The sequence below is a fragment of the Fringilla coelebs genome (genome assembly GCF_963513975.1).
Source record: "Fringilla coelebs genome assembly, chromosome: 12".
NCBI lineage: Eukaryota > Metazoa > Chordata > Aves > Passeriformes > Fringillidae > Fringilla > Fringilla coelebs.
The window spans coordinates 17,665,945-17,679,590 of NC_140038.1; positions in this window are offsets into that span (position 1 = coordinate 17,665,945).

The following is a 13,646-nucleotide window of genomic DNA, read 5'->3' on the forward strand; positions in this document are numbered from 1 at the left end:
AATCAGTGTTAACATGTAGCAAATTAAAAATTTCTCTTTCCTTGAAAAAATCCCTTTCAAAGCTGTTATTTCTATAAGCCATCAACTTCTGGGTTAGGCTATGTGTTAAAGTGCCAAAAAAACTCATTGAAAAGGATCTATTTCATTCAAAACAAGTAAACTTAAAAAAAAAAATAAAAAGACAGAATAATAAAGAAAGCACAGAACCTCTACCTTTAACCTGAAGAAATATTTTTATTTGGAAATCATGCAGTTAAAAATTATACATCAATATTTTTTACCCAACATGTTGCTCTTTAGTAGAGAGGAGACAAATATTTCCATCATCTGCTTCAGTGGATTCAGAAAACTCTGAGCATATGTAGAATTATGGAATCACAGAATGGTTTGGGTGGGAAGGGACCTCGAAGATCACCCCATCCCGCCCCCTGCCATGGGCAGGGACACCTCCCACCAGCCCTGGTTGCTCCAAATGTATTCTTCCTAAGCATGTAAACAGGCACCAAGCACTGAAATGGATAGTTTAGAGCATTGCAAAGTATTTATTTTTATCAGTCTTTTGGTATTAGTGAAATGTGTGGAGAATTCTTTCATTAAGCATTTCCCCAGATTGCAGGCACATTCATTTGACACTAATGTAAAGTGCAGTGCGTTACTTGGTATGTCTCCCTTTAAAATACAAAGTACTCACCTCCTGCAGAGAAGTCTCCTGGGGAGTTGGCAGCTAATGAAGCCAAAAAATATCGGGGTTCATTAAGCATGCAAGCATTCTGGTAAAATCAAAGATCACTCTGGAACCCCCTTGAACATATTATAGTTACCATTAAAATCATCATCATAGGATTTGATGTTAGTAAAACATATTGCTTAGGCTATAAAACATTCTAAACTAGTATCCCAAATGTCTTGCCTCAAGCAAGCACTTAAATTAAAGTTTCAGACAGCTGGCACTAGAATCAAAATAACAGTTTTGCAAAAGGAGATTGGATAAACATGATTATTGTTTTCATAATTTATTTTGTCAACGTGCAGTATTGTGCCTTGATCCCTGCATTGTGCCTGGGCACAATTTCTTTCACTTTTCAACAGGTAACTATATTTCACTGAGGTTTTGATTTGTGTGCTTTTTTTTTTTTTTTTACAGAAAGCAATCCTAATTGATCTGCTGCTCTTGAATAATCTAATCCCTAATTAGCTGAGCCTGAATGTTGAGAAAGGCAGCATTGTGTGCTTTAATTAATTTCCATAATCTGGAATTTCTGTTTGCTTGCCTCATAAGATCTTTTGGTTTTCAGGGAGAGGGTAGCAGAACAACATCATTACTTTGTGTATGAAAAAGGGGGCAGTGTTCTGGATATTTGATACAGAGCAATTGCAACAGCCACAAACACATAGTTCTTAATTAAGATTAAACCCATTTCCTGTTTACCTTGAGTAACAATTTTAAGATGTTCTTCCTGCATCTATCCCAGGCTGCTCCCTGCCTCTCAGGTGAAGTGAGCATGATATTCTTTCCTTTAATTTCAATTTAATCCAGGCATCCCAAACCAAGTAGCTGTTGAAATGCAGAGAAATAAATTGCCAGAAATGTGCTGCAGCAATCTCTGAAGCAAATACACATTTTCATAGACATATACCAAAACATTTTGCATTTCCAACCCTTTTCCAAAGATAAAATGTGGCTTCTTGAGCAAATCTCAGTGATTTCTGTATTCTTTTACCCAGGTGGTGAGCCAAGAAAAGATCTTCCCCCAAAATGCAAAGCTCCATCCAACATTCACACACACAATTAGAAAATAACCAGGGTCAAGAGAAGCTCCAGCTCTGCAGACACAGGGAAGTGTCTGGGCATTGCTGGAGAGTGCAAAGCACTTTTATGATTCAAAGTCCTATTTTTTGCTGCTCTGTAACCAGTTCTTAAACATTTCTCAACCTTAAAAAATATTCTCATTTTGGCAAACAGTTTTCTTGAGGGTTTCTTTGATTATCACTAGAGATCTTTCACTTAAATGGGAAGTTAAACAATGACATTGTCAGGAGCTGAGCTCTCCTGCCTCAGTTTACACACTGCATATTGGAAATATATATTTTGTATATGCAGCATTCTACATATATTCTGTATATATCTGCCTCATAGGGGTGTTACTGAGTTTATGAAGAGCTGCAAACGATGTTGGGAAATTCTGTTGGAAATATTTCCTGGATAAAACGCAGCCCTCTCACAAATATAAATTAGAAATTACCCCCATTGTATTTACTGGGATCAGTGTAAATTTATTGCACGTGTGGGGCTGAGAGCAAAACTCGTCTCTGTTTATGCAAACTAATTGTGTGGTGTTTGCTAGCGTGAAAAATGGCCAGTCATTCTCACATTTGTGAAAAAGATTTATCAAGCCAGCACAGACCAAACAGGTGCTGTTCAAGGCTGCCCTTTGCTTTCCACACCTGCAGTAAAATAAACTTTGCTTCTCTGATGGGAAGTCCACATGGAGGTTTGACCACCAAGAGATATAACCAACCTTTCAGCTCTGGAGGGCCACCCATTCACCATCACCTGGGGCCTTGAGAGGGGCCTTGGCTGGGCTCAGGTCTCCAGGGGTCAGTGTGTTAAGACACTGCATCAATGCATGCAAAATTTTGATCAAGGAAAGGCTGAGATGTTGAAAATCTAAGAGAATTGCCTGGACTGCTGTTCGGCCCTTTTCTTTCCTTCCTTGGACATGTCTCTGTTGCTTTTAATTAAGCTCTCAGATTCATAGCTTGGAGATCTTTAATAACTACAGAAAATGCTTGCAAGGCAAATTTTTCACTTCTAAGAAGGATCCTTAGAACAAATGTTACCTTCTAATTTATAGGTAAACTTAACCCAGTTTTACCTTTAGAGTCATTTATTGGGTGGCCATTTGTGTGCAACGGACTGGCGACATGAAAGATTTTAACTTTTACTAAATGGTGAAAATGTTGGATCACACACCTCCAAGACACTGTAAGCACACTGCCTGCTGATGAATTAATCTAATTAACAAAGGTGAAGGTTTATAATTGGGGTTAACTAGAATTTAACTGGTCATTGTTCATACCCCCCACTGCATTGTCCCCTAAGTAACTCACTCTGGTAGCCCTCCATGGTCCCTCGACCCCAGCATCAAGCTCAGGGATCAACCAGCTTCAAGCAAAAGTAGATACAATCATATTTCCAAGACTGTAATAACAGCAGAATTTAATGGTGTGATATTTTTATACTGTTTGGGAAAGAGACCCTATTTTTTCTTACTCATAAGCCCAGAGTATTTTTAAATAGTTCAAGTCCCTGTAGTACTTCACAGTTTGCAGTGCAGTTTAAAAAGTAATACATCTTTTCTTAGATGTACCCCAGATTCTGCCTTTTAATAGACATGATAATGAGATTCTGTGTCTTCATTTCCCAGTGTGCAGAAAGCTCAAATAAATCTTTGATTGTTCACAACCCTGGAGAAGGCTCCCAAGCCCAGGAATGTAATGATGTTTCTCTAAACAATCATTGCTAATGAAATTTAAGTGTATTTAAAATATATAGATGCGTGAGTGTTTATATATTAGTAGTATCAAAATTGGGCTTTATTCATTTTGCTTTGTAAATCTGAATCTGATTGCAGTAAACTGAGCTCTCCAGAGATTCATTTCTAGGTGAAGGAATGTCTTGAGTTATTTCTATGACCTGCAAGACACACATTGAGCTTCTGCCTTTGAGTGAACTCCCTCTAATAAGGGATGTTTGAAAGACCCATTCAGTGATTTCTTCATAAGATTAGGAACCATGTCCCCAGACCACTGCAGAAGGCATCAGACAGCTGACTGCAATCAAATTGCTGTAACAACTTTGAAAGAACAGGGTGTCCAAGCAACTTGAGGGAACATTGAAGGACAAAGCAGGCAGAGGGGACACAGGGATACCTCATAAAGGGTTAAAAGAGGGCTGCTTCAGAATGGAATCAGTGGTATTCTTAAGAAATTTAATATCTGACCAGTACTTATAACACTTTATATTTATATATTTTTATATATATATATATATATATATATATATATATATATATATATATATATATATTTATATTTATATTTATATTTATATTTATATTTATATATTTATGACCAGTATATATAACACTTTTAGAAGTAGACTCAATAAAAGAAAAACCTTCCCATATTAGCATCCATTTTAAGGAGTATATGCAAATTGATTCACAGTCTGTCACCTCTCTGTGTCCAGCTCCTCTGCCAGGGTGTCACACACATACCCAGACTTGTGCAGAGTCCCTTGCTTTCATGATACTGCTGAGTGGAATTCCTTCTCAGCAAAAACATGGGAAACCCCAAGCTGATCATTATCAGCCCAAAGAAAAGAGTCCCAGGACAATATTGAGAAGATGTGGCTCTCAAGACCAAGCTGTGGCAGCCAGGCTTGGCTTGGTGGCTTGTTATAAATCCAGGCTTGGCAAGGTTTAGTGAAATGTTAATATCAGCATGAATAAACCTGAGATTTATTTTATGTGATCTGGACACCTCCAAACCTCTTTTATGTCCAAAGATATGAAATACTGTGGTTTCCTTTGGGTGCTGAATTCCAAGATAAAACCCAAGGGGAACCAGTTTATAGGAAGTTTAAGAGCTTTCACCTGTTGTGCCATAATTTGATGCAGACTGTTGAATACCATTATCCATGTCCAAGACATGCATATCACACTTTTCCTGAGGAAAAATACCAATTACATATACCCTCTATAGCTGCTAAATTTGTTTTAATGGGAATCCGGTCCAAATGCATCTCTTCTTTTGTTTCAGGTCTCAAATTCATCAACACCAGCTTCCAGTTAATTTCTATTCCCTTTATATCCATATGCATCCCAGCCATTTTAGTGATACAAATGATCATTCACATTCCTAATTTTTACCAAATCCTGGTGGTCTTCAGAAACACTGCAGGCAAAGCATTTTGGTTGTAATTCTCTCCATTTCATACCCTCTTTGGATACCACTGACTTCTAAAGGTTATAGCATAGACAGCACCTCACAAAGCCATAGACAGGATAGAAATCTCACTCTTAAATAGAAGAGCTACTTGAGTGGGAAGTGTAGGAGAAAGAAGTGATGGGAGAGTTACCTTCCCTTCCCCTGAGATGGATGCAAATCCCACAAAGTACCCACCTGCAACACTCTACCTGCTCTTGGATGCTCAGAGGATTTCTTGTGAGGATTAGGAGCCTAAAATTAGTGACTAGCCTCGTTGCCATTCAAATTGTACCTGTTTTTCCCCCCCCTCCCCTTTTCACTTTGACCATAATCTTTAAAATTCTTACCAACCATCACTTCTCTGGTTGGGAAAGAATCCCGTCTGCCCTGGAGATTTGAGCACATGTTCTATGTGCTATTAGTATTCTCTCATAAATATATTTTTCTTTCTAAGAGAAAAAACAAATTTTTGTTTTCCTCACTATAGTATGGAGTGCTGAGGTGTTAGTGCTTGGTCTGATATGAAAAAAAAGAGAGCTAGACCCACAGAGGTGGTAGGTGAGTATTAGCCTGCAGTACATTTTACCTATGATAGAGTTGGGTTTGGCCCACCATGAAATCTTTTGGATAATTTTGGCATAAATTGTGTCTCCTACTTTACAGTGGCAGATACCATCAGAGAGGCTGATATCTTTCAAAGACGAGATGCAATAGGATCAAATCAAGGTCATTTTTATTGCAAAATTGATAAGGAATAGTGAGGTTACCAATATAAGCAGAAAACTGAATAGTGACATGATGCATTCCTCCATCTTGGTGAAGATTTCTCTTAATTTCTGCTGCATATGGCCTGAAAGTATATCCAAGAAAGGCAAAAAGAAATAAGAAAAGGAAAGGGAGGGGGGAAAACACCAAAAAAGACCCCAAAATCAGAGAAATAATGAAAAAAAAAGCCAGCCTGGAAGCCAGTAAATTACTGGAATGGTGCTGAACAATCAGGGGAGCTGTGGCTGACTATTGTTTACAAAGCCAAGATGGCCTGAGAGTCTCAAACTCCAAGACAGCAAAGTTCAGACCTGGCTCTATCTGGCAAACAGCCGCAGCCCCTTTTTAATTAACAGCATATTCCTGATTCTGTTCAGCCTGCATGGATGGAAAGGTGTTTCCCAAGGAAATCAGAGTAAGGACAGCATAGGGAAAAAGGGGTGGGAGAAAAAGAGAGGGGGAGGGAAAAGGTGAGTTCAGGAGGGCAATGAGGTGGGGGTTAACAACACTGCTGAAGATCAAGGGCTGAAGTGCTGAGATGCTGCCAGACTTGAAAACTTTAATTTACTGTCACTGTTAGCCCCCTTTGAGGTTTATGGTGGTATTTATACACACAGCATCAATCACATGAAACAAGGAGGGGATTTATAGTTTGTTTTAAAGACTGTAAATGCAATGTAATGCAAATAGCATGCCTCATGGGCATTTACATTTAATGGGAAAATTACAGATGCAAAAGATTGGTAGAACAAATTTTAAATTGACTTTATTACATCTAGTGCTTTTCAGAGAATACTATTAAAAAAAAAAGCGAGGAGATATGGTAATGGAGTTCTACAGTGTAGCTTGACAGCTTAAATTCCACTTAACTGACTTTGCTTGCATCTTTCTGTTTACATTACTTCTTCCAATAAGTTTGGTTGGCAAAATCTCTGGATCATAAACTGATTAGAAGCTTTGATTCTGTTTTGTTTCCTTTTTGGGGTTGGAATATTTAATGTGTAAAGCTGATGGTATCTTGATAACTGTTTTTAACTAAGGTTCATCATCAGAATTGCTTCATCTAGACGCAGTCAGGAACAGCTCTTTGAATCTATTATCGCCTTAATATGTGACCATACATTCATTCTCCTTAATTTGTATAATCTTCTGGTATCTCCCCCATATCTCCATAGATACAATGGAAAAAGATGGCTGCATTACTGTGCTCACTGGCAGCTTGAGCCTTCAGAACTAATCACAGCTACTCGTGGAAAGCCCATTCTCCCTCAAACCAGGTTTATTTCCCACTATTCCCCTGTGGCTCTCTGAACACTTCTGGAATGAGGATTGTTCACTGGTGAGGCTGAAGGTTGTTATCATCTGTTGTTGACTTATGGTAGATCCATCTGAAAGGTGTTGGTGGGCCTCAAACTCACCTTGAACAGACCAGATGAAGCCCTGATTGAAACAGGTGCAGCTCTACTTGCTTCAGGGGAGTTGTGCCCTATTGCATGAGGGCTGATTTGTTTTTAACACCCTATAATAATTGCTGGATTTCTCTCCCATACAAGCCTCAAACAAGAAAAATAATTAAAGGTTTTTTTTAAAGCCCATTCCTATTGAGGAAATATTGAAATACACATGTTGGGTTTCAGTCTGTTTTAAAGCCACCAGCACAGCAGCCTTTCCATGTGTTGAAATCTGCATCTATCTGACAGGAACCTTCTGCCCTTTATTCCTTCAGATTTCCAAATCTTTTTTATCAATATAACACCCTTGAAACATCTTTCCAGACCTCCTCATTTTTAGCCATAGTATAAGTAAATGATGTCCTGACCTTTATAGGACATAAAGCAGTGTGGTCCAAGATTACTAGATCTTAGCCTATTAGGATTGTGTCTTGTCAAGATTTCAAATCTCTCTGAAACACCATCCTCTTTTTTTTTTGTTTCCATTCATCATGACACATAAGCCCTTTTAACTTGTTATCACCAAAAAGCCATGAAGATGATTTGTTATTCATTAGTGATCCCACAAAGCCTACTCAACTCAGTGCAATAGTTATCATCATGTACAAATATCCCTCCAGAAGTTTCTGCTGTGTCCCTGTTTGCAGACCCCTTTCATCTATCAGGGTCTACCTTGTGAGGAGACTAATTACAAACTCTGTGGCATCTCAGTGCATTTATTAGCATGGAACTGAATCAGACCTGTGTTTATCCTTCACCCAGTCCTGAAAGATACATTCTCCAGGTGTTGTCACCCATAACAAATACATAATGGCAGAGAGCAGCCTATATTAACATTTGAGCTAATACAAACACTCACTGTTTAAGCAATTCACCTGAGATTGAGTGCCTCAGTGCTGTGACTTTTGTTTAAGGTTGTAATCCCCTGTGATGACATTCTCTTGTGCAGAAGAAGCATGTTAGCACCACGCTTGGCAATGTCACCATGATGAGGAAACCATAGGCTCAGGAAGCAAGAGCAGGAGGGAAACAAACTTTCACACTCAGGAGTCGTTAATGAGGTAAACACACTTCAGGGCTGACAGGTAACTCACAGAGCCACCTACCAGTCCTGTGCCAAACCGAACCAACAGACAGCAAAAATGAGAACCTACATGTTAGCCAAATTTAGAATAATTCTGAAGTTAGCTTATGCTGTGATAGCCAAGTAAATAATGCCCCAGCAGACACAACAACTTCCAAACAGAGCCTCTTTTCCTCCTGTGCAGGAGGCTGCGCTTCCTTTTTGTATCTGTTTCTGATGATCCATAAAGAAACTAAATTTACTGCAAGTGTGAACTTCATCATGCAGAATCCTAATCCTGTACACTCCTGAATGTTGTTGTTACCTAACCTTTAGGCACCGTAAGTATCACTGTTTTCCATAAGCTACTCACCGATTTTAACTGTGCTTGGTAGAATTTGGAGTGCAGAAACATGCTGTGGTTTTTGGGAGCACCCACACACATCCATGTAAGGATGGGTAAATCCATGTGTTCATGTGTGATTAGTTATCAGAGTTGCACAAAACCAGTGCATTGTTTCTTTTTTGGGAAAGGCTATCCAGATCATGCACAAATCACAATATTTGGATCAGTTTCACAACCCACAAATGACAGATTTCTACAAAATTTATGGAAACAGTAAACTAAATCCCCCCAGCCCCAAATCGTCTTTCAGTGAGAATTAACATTTCTTCCGAAGCTAAAAAAATTACACTGGCAAAAACTGTAGCAGTATGGAACAAAATAATAAAATATTAAATGCCTTAAATTTCAAGTACTTTTATCTTTCTTGGTAAACACTTTCCACATATCCAGGAACAAACGCTATTCAGTTTGGCCTATGCTTCTGAAAGACACTGATTACACTGCAGAATTTTAGGACTGTCCTGTGAATTTAAAGACAAATACTGGCCAGACAGCACATACCAGCTGCCAGTTACTGTGTAGTGGGATATTCCCTCACCTTCTGTTTTACTTTTATGAAAGATTGTTTTCCTTTAAAATGGCAGGTCCCCTCCACTCCTTCTCCTTCGCTCACAGTGAGGCATGTCATCTGATACTAATTTGTACTTGCTTTGTGTTTTGACTTAATTTGATTAATAACTATATCCTTTAATGGCAGTGTGACTTAACAATATGCTATTATGTTGGTGCACTGCACTCTGGCATTGAGGAGCAATTCGTCTGCATCACAGCAACGTTTTGAGACTAATTCAAAGCGGCATTATTCTGTACCTCTTTACCACAGGGTAGAGGTCTGGTCTTCTACTGGAATTGCCAGCTCAGAGCTGCAGGCCAAATCTGTGTTGAATTTGTCCAAAGACTTTTCTTAGCACTCACATTCCAGCCTGAATATCTATGGAATTGTTTTACCCCTTTTTTCACCCTCGTATTATTGATTGTGCTTTGTGTCTTTTTTTTTCTTTGTGTCTTTTTTTTTTTTTTTGAAGTTCCCTTATGGATTCATATTTTAGATATTTTAAAGAGTTTAAATAGTAGCATACTCCAGGCAATGACAAAAATGTATCAGAATTGTAAAAAATTTTTCAAAACTTTTTTAAAGAGTTTACAAATGCAAACCACCCCAAAAACACTGAGAGACAGAGAAAGGAAAGAAAAAGAGAGACAAGCAAGCAAGAAAGAATTATTACACCCAAAATTAAAAGTATAACTGAACTTTATGGTGTCTTAAGATAACACATGTTTTCTGTTGTATAGGATGAAACTGGTAAATAAGGTTTAGCATGCCTGCAGGGACACAGGAAAATACAATGAATTCCCTGCAGCTCCTGATAAATTCAGGAGAAGGAGTAAATGTATTTTATCATTATCAACACCAAAGAATAATCTCACAGAAAAAAAGGAGAGAGCCAAAGCTTAATCTATGGTAGGTTCTTTCAGTTTGTGTTGTTGTAAAGACTCCATTCCCCAATGAGAACTGTTGGGACAAAAAAAAAAAAAAATAGGGAGAGGTTTCTTAAAATATTGAAGTTCTAAGGGAATGGGATAACTCAAAGCATGCCAGAGAAGCCAGCAACTGGGAGAAAGAGGAGCACGGTCAGGACAGAAAGGATGTATCAGAGTTGGATTTCCTTGTTCCTCACCTAGTCAGTAAATGCTGCTCAGAATTCTTGCTCCTGTAAAAGAAAGATTGAAACCAACACCCATGGTACCACAAAGAAAACCTGTCTGAGTATTGGACAATTCAACTTTTTTTTTTTACATAATAATAATTTTTAAAATTAAACTAAAAGGTAATTGTCCTCAGAGTGGAAACAATGGCACTTAAGTTTATACACCGTGGCTTCCTTTGTATCAGACCAATGCTTGCCACATGCCAAAACATAAACCAGATTGCATAATATGTAGGTTTTTCATAATTTCCTCAGATTAGGTTTTTATTAATGCCTGTCAACAGCAAATGACAGGCATGTGTTGCATTAACAGCTGCTCTAAGCCATGCTAGTGCTGACTTCTCTGCAAATCTCAAGCCTGGAGGAAGCTTAAAAGCCCATTGATTGAAGAGGAACCAACCCCATTTGCATTAAATATCTGAGGTTTTTACCCTCTGGTTTTTTTAACCAACTCTTAGTTTCTTTTGTATTTTCACTAATAATAGTCAATAATTACAGGATTATTAACAATCACCTGGAATGAACGGATCTGATTATCTTCTCCAATTGTGTTTCAGCCACTTTTGGTTATTTTTAAACTTCCTGACTTAAATTATCCTGAGAAACTATTTTCTTTTTTATTTCTCTGTGTCTGAGCCTCCAGCGTCTACCCATCCTCCTGATGAAAATCTGTAAAATACACTCATAATAAAGCAAAAAGACAGAAAGAAAATAGATTTCATATCAGTAACTGGTATGAGCTAGACCTGAGACATGTGTATGGTCCAGTTCTAAAGTCTACACCAGCACATATTTTACAGATTGGAAAAACACACAAAGCTTTTAATGTTTCAGTTTCTGGAACAACAGGAAAAAACATGATTTACATATCCTTAAAAGGAAATCATGACCAAAATTTTTAAATGGGAAGTGACTTGCAAAACACTAGGGTCTAATTGGTGAAATAAGAGCTCAGATTTGTTTTTCCTATTAGGTTACACTCCCACTCTATAATTTAAAAATCATATTAAAAAATTGCAAAATTCTTAAATCAAAAATGGACACACAGTGTTCTCTTGTTCTTTTTTTTTCCACACTACCAGATAACCACTCAAGCCTCTAAAATTTAAACATTTATCAGACCAAAATGAATTAATCCAAAAAAATAGTAGGAGGAATATCTAGGGTTAGAGAAACATGGTGAACATTGATAACATGGTATTCAGGGAATTTATTAGCAAGGTCTACAGCTGTTGGCCTGCTATTCAGCTGAGCTGTGTATCCCTCATATACATTTCATGGCAGGAGCATTTCATTTTGATGAGTGTAAAGTCCATGAGAGTTTGGCCCAGACTGCACAAATGTAAAACAGAACTCCTCTGTGTTGGGCTGCATATTTCTGGATTCAGATTAATTAATGTTGCTGACACAAATCCAAGTTTTCTGTGAATGTCCATCAACCTCAGATGAATTTTTTCCAAGGACAAGGAAAGAATTAAGGCAAAAATATATGGGTCAGTTTTAGGGAAGATCCATTATTTTTGCATGTGCCACTCTTTGTCTGATAGAATATACTTTAAAAAAGAAAGATTTCATTTTTTTTTCTATTCTGGCCAAACTAAAATCAAAGTCAGTATTCTGATTGGTGTCAGCATGAGTAGGAGTTGTATTTCTGTGATTTTAAGTTTTTAAGGTTATTTTGTTTAAATACTTTCTCTCTGACTGTGGAGCCAGCTGGGCATTCCTCCCCAGCTCTGCCCATCACAGATGCTTGGTACTCACTCCAGCACAGTTCCTGTGGGCAGGCCTGGGACATGTACAATTAAAACATGGGTTAAGATGCAAAAAAAAATTGATCCTGCCCCCTCTGTAGCACTCCAATATGGTATAACAGTCCCTACATATAGTTATGTTCATAGAATCAGAGAGGTGGTACAACCACCATCCACAAAAAACAAACAAAACAGTGTGCAGAAAAGCCATCTCCATTTTATGTTCAAAGCAAAATTCTTGAACCTAAGCAGGAAATAATTGATGGGATGGGAAATTTCCTAAAAGGCCACTTTTGCCTGGTTTACCTTACAGACAATGTCAGCTATTTTATTGTCATTGAAAAATTAATCCAGCTGCCTCAGTGAGTTGCCATTTTGCTTCGTGTGCAATCAAGGCCTACACATTTTTTATTGTGCTCCACGACCCACGCAGGGGGGAGAGAACTTTCCAAAAGAAAAGCTGACAGCTCACTTGGGAAAAGACTGAGTAAATAGATGGGATGTGAACGGTGCCTGAAGGTCAGCAAACAGGCTCCTGAATTAACGGCAGATGCAAATTCCATCCTCAAAGTCCTGCTCTGACAGCTCCCCTCTGATTCCCATCCCAATTAAGATGGCCAAGCTGACTCACGACCCATCCCTGCAGCTCTCTTGAAGCAAACAGTACACCTCTCAATCCAGGCCCACCACCTTAGAGATGTGCCCAGGTGATGAGCTTTTACCCCAGAATGGGAACCATCCACCAGACTGGCACTGCAGGAATCCACTTCTGGGATATTAGGATTCCAGTATGGGATATTAAGACCTTTGTGCCACTGGTTGTTACTGTCATTGGAAGACTGTCGGGCCATTATTAAGAAATAGTGACCTGCATTTCAAACAAACCCAACTAACCAGTGGCTAAGATTTTGCACCAGCTGTTTAATAATAGTTTGTCTAATAAAATATTCATATTATCATATATTTTCCATCTTAGAGGATGATCGGAATGTCATTTTAATATTTTCCCCCTACTAAAATAAAATTTTAATTAAGGCTAAAGATATATTGCCTACGGAAAGCTAAACTGTTTAAAATTATTAACTGCTTGAATACTTGTTGCTATACTACAAGCTGCCATAAAAGAAAAGAAATTAACTACATGGGGGATTAACGCAATTTTGAAAGCTGTGTTCCCCTCCCTCCTCCTTTTAGATACGCCTAACTGAGCCATAACTATTTTTCTCCACTCAGCCAGACTCCAGCTTTGTGGCTTTTTTAATAACCTGGCTTTTCAAGCTTGTGCCCCCGAGAGCCTTTTCATTTCTGCCGCACTACCTACAAGCAAATTTCTTCCAGTTGCTCAACAGCCTAATGCCTCCCTTTCTTCGTTGTTGAAGCATTTCATTGCAGTTTCATTGACGGGGAGGTGTTCTGTTACAGTGGAATCAATAGCTCAGGGCTTCCCAGCACACCGATTAGCTTGTCAGTCAGAGCCTGGGGGAGGTAGTGTAAATCCCAGAATACCAG